Raw genomic sequence first — 9459 nt, 5'->3', positions numbered from 1 at the left:
CTAAGAGCCAACCCATATACTGGTTGGAACTGTTCCCCAGTATCAGTGAATGGAGGGATTATTATTATACGCGATTTATATAGCGCCAACAGTTTACGCATCACTTTACAATGTATGGGGGGGACAACACAATTACAGTACAATACAAAAGATACAGGAGGGCCCGGCCCGTAGAGCTTACATTCTAAAGGGAGGGGGTGGTGGTACAAAAGATAATAGCTGCAGAGAATGATTTGATGGGGGGGCTCGGGGACGGTTGTTAGGTGGGGGTGGGATCAGCTTCCCTGAATAAATGAGTTTTCAGTGAACTCCTAAAGGTGGACAGGGTAGGGGCTGATCGGATAGACTGGGGCAGGGAGTTCCAGAGGAAGGGAGAGGCTCTGGAGAAGTCATGAAGGTGACCATGAGAGGAGGTAACAAGGGAGCTAGAAAGCAGGAGGTCCTGGGAGGAGCGGAGGGGACAATTTGGGCGATATCTGCAGATGAGGTTGGTGATGTAGATGGGGGCGATATTGTGAATGGCCTTGTATGTTATGGTTAGCAATTCGAATTTTACACTGTGGGGGAGGGGAAGCCAGTGAAGGGATTGGCAGAGAGGGGCGGCAGTCACAGATCGATTAGTGAGGTGTATTAGTCAAGCAGCAGCATTCATAATAGACTGAAGGGGGAGGAGCCTGCTTAAGGGTCGGCCAATAAGCCGAGAGTTGCCGTAGTCAAGGTGGGAAATAATCGCGGAGTGAAGAAGTTGCTTTGTGGTGTCATTGGTCAGGAAGGTGGAATTCTGGAGATGTTGCGGAGGGGAAGGCGGCAGGATTTAGCCAGTGATTGGATGTGGGGAGAAGGAGAGGTCAGAGTCAAGGATTACACCCAGGATCCTGGCATGTGTGGAGGGACCAATGGTTGTGTTGTTGATATTAATGGTGAAGTCATGGGGGGAGGAGGAAATATAAGAAGCTCAGTATTAGAACGATTGAGTTGGAGGAAGTGGTGTGACCTCCATACTGATATGTCATTCAGTAAGTTGGAGATCTGTGAGGAGACACAGGGGGGCGAGTTGAGGAGGCGGGGGGGGGGCGAGTTGAGGAGACGGGGGGGGGGGCGAGTTGAGGAGACGGGGGGGGGGGCTGAGTTGAGGAGGCGGAGGGGGGCTGAGTTGAGGAGGCGGAGGGGGGCTGAGTTGAGGAGGCGGAGGGGGGCTGAGTTGAGGAGGCGGAGGGGGGCTGAGTTGAGGAGGCGGAGGGGGGCTGAGTTGAGGAGAGGGGTGAGTTGAGGAGACGGAGGGGGTGAGGAGTGGAGAGATAGATCTGGGTGTCGTCAGCATAGAGGTGGTATTGGAAGCCATGGGAGGTTATCAGGTGGCCCAGGGAAGAGGTATAGAGTGAGAATAGGAGGGGCCCAAGGACGGAACCTTGGTGTACCCCAACAGAAAGAGGAGGGGGTGCATCGCTGGACCCTGGGACAGGTAAGTGTCCGATTATTAAAGGTCAGCAGCTGCCGTGTTAGTAGCTGCTGACTTTTTTTTTTTTTTCTTTTCCTTTTTTTAAGTGGAACTCCGCTTTAAACACCATAGACTTGTTAATAGTAAAGATAATATAAGAGAATCGGGAAGTGAAGCATTGCGGCTTCACTGCCCAGTTCCCTCCTGTGTGAGTGGCACTGCGCATCTTCACTGGTCCCCGTTGTGTCCCGGGAACTGTGTGTTTCCCAGAACACAACGGGGGGGGGGGGGGGCATCTGTGGCTAGCTATTCCTGGAAGTGGGGACAGATACCTGGATTATACAGGTATCTGCACCCCCTCCCCCCTGAAAGGTGCCAATTGCGGCAGCGGAGGGGGGTGGGGAATCCGATGAGTGGAAGTTCCACTTTAGGGTGGAAATATGCTGTAAGTAGATGAAGGGCATATGTATAGGCTCTACTTAAGGTGATAGGCAAGGACTTGCCATCTATAAGTGATTATAAAAAAAAACGTCATTATGTAAGGAGTTAGAAATGTAAATTGCAGTACATATTGCGTTGAATGTTATGTGTTTCTGTGTCATAACCTATAATATGTAGTGGAATTTTCTATTTTTCTGTCCATCCTTTATAGTGGTCCCACTTATTGTCTTGTGGTCTTTGTTCTTCTCACAGCCTCTTGCAGATGATAAGACCGTTCTGGTCAAGCAGAGGACCCTGAAGCAGCTCTCGGTGAATGCGCGGAGGAGCCATGCACATGCTTTTACAATAAGCAGCAAATATCAGGTAGGACCTCCTTTCATTTCCGCTGATGCCGTGCATGCATTTAGCATCTCAGCACAGCAGCTCACACTGGTGAGAAGTAATACACATTGGGCTTTAGCATTCAGATCTCTGAGGGGATGGAGCTAAAAGGCAAATAACTAGCAATACAGAGGAAGGGCCATTGCCAGCTCATAGGAAAACTCAGCTCTGCTAGCCAGCAATGGAACTCATGTTGCTAAACTGCTGCTAAAAGCTTTTGGTTGTGCTTCAGCTTAGACATCCTGTTGGCAAGTTAAAAAAAAATTGCAGGTAAAAGCACCGAAAAAAAATGGTTATTTGCAGCAATTTTCCTTTAGCAATGTAAGTCGTCATAATAAACATTGTAAATTCATAAAACATTGTTGGTGTTTATATACAGGATGTTTTTATACAAATACGGGATTTTAGCAGATGGAAATACATAAGTGTAAAATTCAAAGCCATCCACAAATATCTCGGCATCCTATAACTCTACGCGTTTCGTGGATTGGTCTCCCCTTCCTCAGGAGTAGATGCAAAAAATGTATAGTTCAGTTCTTTGGGTGCGGGGTACACTGGGAAATTTCTGTCCTTGTGGCTGTGGTAAAGTAACCCACGTAGACCTTGAGGAGAAATGGAAGGCAGACCAAGGCATAATGAGGAGAATCCATAGCTTGTGTGTATAGATGAGAGCAGTGTGCTCTGTCCTCTTCACCTCCACCGAACCCCCCCCCCCCCCCCCCCCCCAAACACTGCCCTCCTTCACATGTAGGGGGCCACCTCATCCCTTTAAAGCCAAGTGCCTATTATATACACAGGTTCTGAGGCTCATGTAATATAGGTAAGGCACCAAGTGAGTTTAAATATCACATTAATCAGCCACTGAACCCGTGTGAATTAATGTGTTTAGTTTTAAAGGGATGAGATGGCAACTCAATTCACATCACACACATCACACATCACACACACACATCACACACACACATCACACACACATCACACACACATCACACATCACACACACACATCACACACCACACACATCACACACCACACATCACACACCACACATCACACATCACACACACATCACACACACATCACAATCACACACACATCACACACCACACATCACACACCACACATCACACACCACACATCACACATCACACATCACACACACATCACAATCACACACACATCACACACCACACATCACACACCACACATCACACACCACACATCACACATCACACACCACACATCACACACACACATCACACACACATCACACACACATCACACACACATCACACACACATCACACACACACATCACACACACACCACACATCACATACACATCACACACATCTCACACACACACCCCGAATAGTGTCCTTTGTGCCCCCCCCCCCCCCCCCCACCTTCACTTTCATACCTTAGAGCAAGCAGAGAGCAGGAGGCTGAACATTTCTCTATCGATTGTGGGAGGCACAGCATTGATCGGAGTGTGGTAGCCGGAGCTGACAGGGTTAACCTTTTGTATTAACCAGCAGGTGATTGGCTGCTAGGACATCCCTGCATCCAATCACCTGCTAGTTATCTTTAAAAGTTAGTCCCTGGCGGCTCCGCTACCACACTCCATTCTACTCCATTCTACTCCAATCTACTGCTCTCCGCCCTGCTATTAGAATAACAACAGTGGAGGCTGAGGAAAAGAAGTGTCTCCTAAATGGTATGACCGCAGGTCCGGGTGGAACACTGGCTGGATCCGGACCACGGGCTGCTATTTAGTGATGACTGGTGTATAGTAATGGTGTGGCAGGAAGAGCCAAAGATCTATATTATGGATTGCTGAGAGACGAAACTTCTAGGTGAATTATGATGGATTATTATTATGAATTATGATAATGTTCTTCTTCCTTTTTTTGGGGGGGGATTCAGGTAGAGTGGAGAAGGGTTAGAAAAGAAAAAAGCATGAACAGCACAGTGCTTCTTCTGTGTAATTTGGTCCCTTCTATCACTTAAAGCGGAGTTCCACCCTAAAGTGGAACGTCCGCTCCTCAGAACCCCCCCCCCGGTCCCACAATTGGCACCTTTCAGTGGGGAGAGGGGTACAGATAGCTGTATAATACAGGTATCTGCTCCCACTTCCGGGCATAGATAGCTGCAGAATCCGTGGGTATTTATGCCACTTTCTACAGGGCCCCCGCTGTCTGCTGGGAAACACGTGGATCCCAGAGACAGCAGAGACCTTCCTTATTGCGCAACGCGACTCGCGCATGCACAATAAGGAACCGGGAAGTGACGCCGCAAGGCTTCTCTTCCTGATTCCCACACCGAAGATGGTGGCGGCATCACCCGAGAGCCAACCGACAGATTGGCTTCGGGTGCCAACATTGCGGGCGCGCTGGAGGGGTAAGTGTCCATATTTTAAAACCCAGCAGCTGCAGTATTTGTAGCTGCTGACTTTAAAAGAAAAGTCGGAACTCCCGCTTTAACATACCTGGCTGATCCTGCCTGGCTATACTCTCCCCTCTGTAAACTGACCATGGCTTATCATGGCTGCCCTGACACCGCGGTCAGTTTATGTGCCTCCGTCATTCGCAGCTCTCCTGTGTCCTCCCCTCCCCCATCCCTCCCCGCCTGTCATCTCATGACAGTGCCGCCCCTTCCCTCCTGCTGATAAAATATGTTGCTGTATAACTTATTTCAGAGGTCATCAAGGGATTCTCAGCCAATCCCACTGTACTTCTCAGATTGGGAGAGGAGAGCGACGGGCAGTCACGTGAGCGCTGAAATAAGTTATACAGCAATATATTTTTTATATAGAACATACACTGGGGCACATAACCTCATGGAACAAAGGGGATCTATAAAGTACACAAAGTAGCTTTACAAGCACTTTAATGAAGTCTTGGATAGCTGTAAAAAGAGACGTCTTCTTAAAGCACTTGTTGTGTCTGTTTAGTGGCACTGTGAGTTGTGGTGGAAGAGGAGATAAATGCACTGCTTTTGGGTAAAGAGGTGGTCACATGTGCCATACTGCTTCAATCGGTAGGGTTGCCATCTGTACGGGAATGACCCGGGCAGTCTGGGTTTTGACAGCTATGCCCGGGTTTCTCTCCTCCTGAAACCCGGACACAGCAGCATAGGCTCCAGCGAGTGTGGGAAGTGGGTGTTCATACCTCCACCCACCAGCAGCATAGCCCCCCCCCCCCGCTTTAGTTTACTGCACTCCGTCCCGTGTCCCGGCAGCAGCGCGCCCCCCTCCTGTTGCTGGATAATGATACACACTCTCCAACATCACCTGCCCCTCTCTACGGCTCCTGTCCTGTGTGGATTCACTGGTGAGCATTCCCCTCCATCCACCTCTTCCCCCTTCAGTGTGTCAATACCGATCGGCAAATGCAGCCTCTCCCGCCAGCAGCACGCTCCCCCGGCCCCCCTCTTTCCCCTGCTTCAGTAGGGCTAATGATTTTTGGCAGTTTCACTGCCACTGGTGAATGATGACAGTGGTGAGTCGGACCTGGTCTGGTCCCTCTCACCGTCGCTGAATCCTGAATGCTGCAGCTCACTGTTTGCTCTCTTCCCCCAGCACCAAGCCCCCCCCCCCCCTCCTCTGCCAGCCACCCCCCTCCTCTGCCAGCCCCCCCCCTCCTCTGCCAGCCACCCCCCTCCTCTGCCAGCCCCCCCCCCCCTCCTCTGCCAGCCCCCCCCCTCCTCCTCTGCCAGCCACCCCCCTCCTCTGTCCTGCAGCTGGGTCACACTGCACTGTCTGTGTGCTCTCTCTCCCTCCCAGCCACCAATGCCGCCAGAGACAGTGAATGGAGGGCCACTAGACTGGTATCCTAGCTACTAGGGATGCTTTTGCAGGATAAAACATTGTATTACAGACTCCGCCCCCTAACAGGTTCACACACACACATCTTTGCAGCGGCTCCTGGAAGGTAAGGTTTTTTTTTTTGTAATCGAGATCTCCATTGGGGGGGGCACAGGCACAGTCTGATATTTAATGTGTTAGTTTCCACTACTCTAATGACACCGTCCTCTGCCCTACCGACACCGTCCTCCCTCTGCCCTACCGACACCGTCCTCCCTCTGCCCTACCGACACCGTCCTCCCTCTGCCCTACCGACACCGTCCTCCCTCTGCCCTACCGACACCGTCCTCCCTCTGCCCTACCGACACCGTCCTCCCTCTGCCCTACCGACTGACAGTGTACACTTTTAAGGTAGGCTAGTATCATATTTTAACTGACATTTCTTTTATTAATCGAATCATATTTTATGGGTACACAAATGCTTTTGTCTTATTTAACCATGTGCCTTTAAGTCCCCCCTCGCTCTTAATGCAATTTGGCCACAGCCACTGTTCACCATGGAACACCTCATTACTACTCTCTTTGGGTAACCCAAAAGGTGTCCCAGGTATTTTACAATCCTATAGCGTGTACTACAAAAAAATTGCTGTGCGCCGTGAAAGTGTTCAGGTTTGGCTTGAAGAAAAGGTGGCAACCCTATCAATCGGTGGTGTGACATTCTCTACACCGGTGCTTGTCATCTCCTATGAGCGGTCACACGCAGATGGTATATACCTACTGACAATGATTATTTCCTAGTGTCACCCCATCTGTGCTTTTATACAACCTAATGTTAAAGTGGTGCTCCGCTCCACCTCCTCCCTCCTGTCAGTCATCTGGGACACGTGACAGGTCCCAGATGACTGCGCATGCAGTTAGAATTACACACAGTTAGAATGCCGGGGGGGGGGGGGGGGGGGTGACAAGCAGAGCTTCATTCCCCCGCATCGCTGGACCCTGGGACAGGTAAGTGTCCGATTTAGCTGCAGTATTTAATTTTTTATTTTTTAAGGGAATTCCTCTTGAAAGACAAATTTCCTTTTGTCTTTTTTATGATATATGTATGTTTTAAGATGTTTTTGGGATAAAAAAAATATATACTTACACTTTTGTATGCCAAGGCTTTGTGCGGTACCGTGAAGGTCCACAGTAGCCTCAGTCCACATTCCCCTCCATACTGTCTCCAAAAAATGCTAATAATGTAGTTTGGGTACAGTGTTGCATGACCGCGCAATTGGCATTCAAAGTGCAACAACGCTGAAAGCTGGAAATTGGCCTGGGCAGGAAGGGGGTGAAAGTGCCCGGTAGGCAAGTGGTGTAACCCCTTTTCCTCCAGACATAAAGAGTGCCCCCTTGTCCTCTGTGATGACCTGAAAGTGAAGAACTCAACACCAAGTTCAGTATGTGTTACTGTGTCCTCAAGGGTTGTAAAGTGGACCTTCATTCATTTTTTCAACTCTCCATCAATTACATTTTCTGCCCTTGTTGTTTTAACTTTAAATAGTAGAACATTTTTTCTACCAGTAAATCCCTTCTACAGCCCACTTCCTGTGTCTTCCCTGGTCATTAGCCTAGGCTTATCACATCATGCACAGCTCTCTCTCACTCTTGTGAGAGTTTGCCAGGAAGGGAGGGGGATGAGTCATAAGAGGGCCAATGAGAGCTGCAGAGCTGGAGGTGTGCCTCTGTGTAAATACAGGAAGTGAACAGGCAGCAGCTTCAGCTGCCCACAGTTAAAATGGCTGCAGCCAGACTCAGTGGAGGGAGATTTCTGCAGCATATTTGCCAAGTACAGAATCACAGTATACATAAAATAATATGCAAAGTGGTTGGAGGGAAGCTTCAGAATGGGAAAGATGTTTTTATTACAAATGATGTGAGCACTAAAGTTCCTCCAGTCTCTCCTGATATTTTTTTTATTTTGTTGCCAGTCTCTGGACTCATTCCATTATAACTTTATATCTTTATCTTATTTTTTTTCCGGTCACCAGAACTGCACAGCGCATTCTGAATGATTTTTAGTAAATGTGATTACTCCCTATTCCTAATATACAGAAATGAAAATCCCAATCTAATCATTTCCCTTTTTTCTTCTTTCTCGGTGAGGCTCCGCCCTCCTGGCAGCCATTGCTGTTCATGGATTGGTGGATAACGGCGAGTTGGTTCTGGTGGAGAGAACGCTCAGTGACATTCAGGCACAGCTGCCACCTCCCATCAAACACAAGAAATTTGGAACAGAATTATTCTTTTTTTTTTTTCTACAAATCTCTATATTTTTGTCTTCATGGTTTATTATCACTGCAGTTAAGCTGCATCACTTTGACTGTGGTGCATAGTTCCTATCATGACACTTGTGGTGTAAAAGGCTTTATGTGGCCCTCGCCTGTCTAGAGAAGAAAACGCTGACGTGGGATGGACAGTCAACTCAACACGGCTTCTTTGTTTTGTTTTTTAATAAAATGACAAATCCAACTATAAGGAAATGACTGTTTGTTACTTTTCAATCTTCTTCTTCTTTTAAAGCTGAATTTAGGCATACGGCTAAATCCACAGTTGAAATACGTAGATGTGTGAACTGGTTTATCTGCAAAAAGATTTTCAATTCTGTTCAGCCAGTCATGTGATCAAAATCCAGACAGCATAGCCAGGTCTGTGACCTCCGGTGCAGCTAAGCTCCTGCTGATTGGACGCTGAAGGAGAAGTAGGCGGCTCATGAAGTCCTCACTGTGCCTGACCCCTCCTATAAGAATGTTCACCATATTACATTATATACATAAGGCTAGGGCTGCAACTAACCATTATTTCCATAATCCATTAGTTGGCCGATTATTGTTTCCATCGGTTAATAACCTTAAAAAAAAAAAAAAAAAAAAGTGGGTCAAATTGACGTTCATTTTCAACCACAGCGACGGGAAAATTTGGAAATAGAAAACTTCTTAGTCAAAGGAATTTTCAGACAATGTTTGTGGTTTTCGTTCAGAAATTCGATTCATTTTAAAAACAGAATGTTAAAAACAAGTGAAAATTTCAAAAAAAAATCTTCCGTTCAGCGAATGTACAAAGATTCTTCATCTGAAACTCGATCGGTGTGGTCAGCATAAAGCTCGGTTCACACCTATGCAGTTTGCTTTTCATCGCTTTTTGCTGTGCGTTTTGATTTTTGCTCACGTGATTTTACTGCAATTTGCATTTTTTCATTTGTTTTTTAATCTGCCCAAAAAAAAAACAAATTGCTACAGAAACGCATTGCACGCTTTTCTGCAGCTTCTCCATTGAAGTATATTGAACCAATAAAGCACCATTTTGTGTTAAAAGTCCCCGACCCTTTCAGATGTGAACGTGTCCCATAGGAAACC

General features: G+C 47.6%; 1 long non-coding RNA gene across 1 annotated transcript; it reads left to right on the top strand.

Annotated features, from left to right (window-relative positions):
• Positions 1-1209: 1209 nt before the first annotated feature.
• LOC143995709 (uncharacterized) lies at positions 1210-8586 on the top strand. The gene is made up of 2 exons (XR_013277470.1): positions 1210-2242; positions 8210-8586. It is a non-coding gene; the product is annotated as an uncharacterized LOC143995709 (long non-coding RNA).
• The last annotated feature ends 873 nt before the right edge of the window (positions 8587-9459 follow it).

This window comes from Lithobates pipiens, unplaced genomic scaffold, assembly GCF_037356315.1.
Source record: "Lithobates pipiens isolate NorthernLeopardFrog02 unplaced genomic scaffold, aLitPip1_a1.2 Scaffold_185, whole genome shotgun sequence".
Classification (NCBI taxonomy): Eukaryota; Metazoa; Chordata; class Amphibia; order Anura; family Ranidae; genus Lithobates; species Lithobates pipiens.
This window is presented reverse-complemented; position numbering and strand designations above follow the sequence as displayed.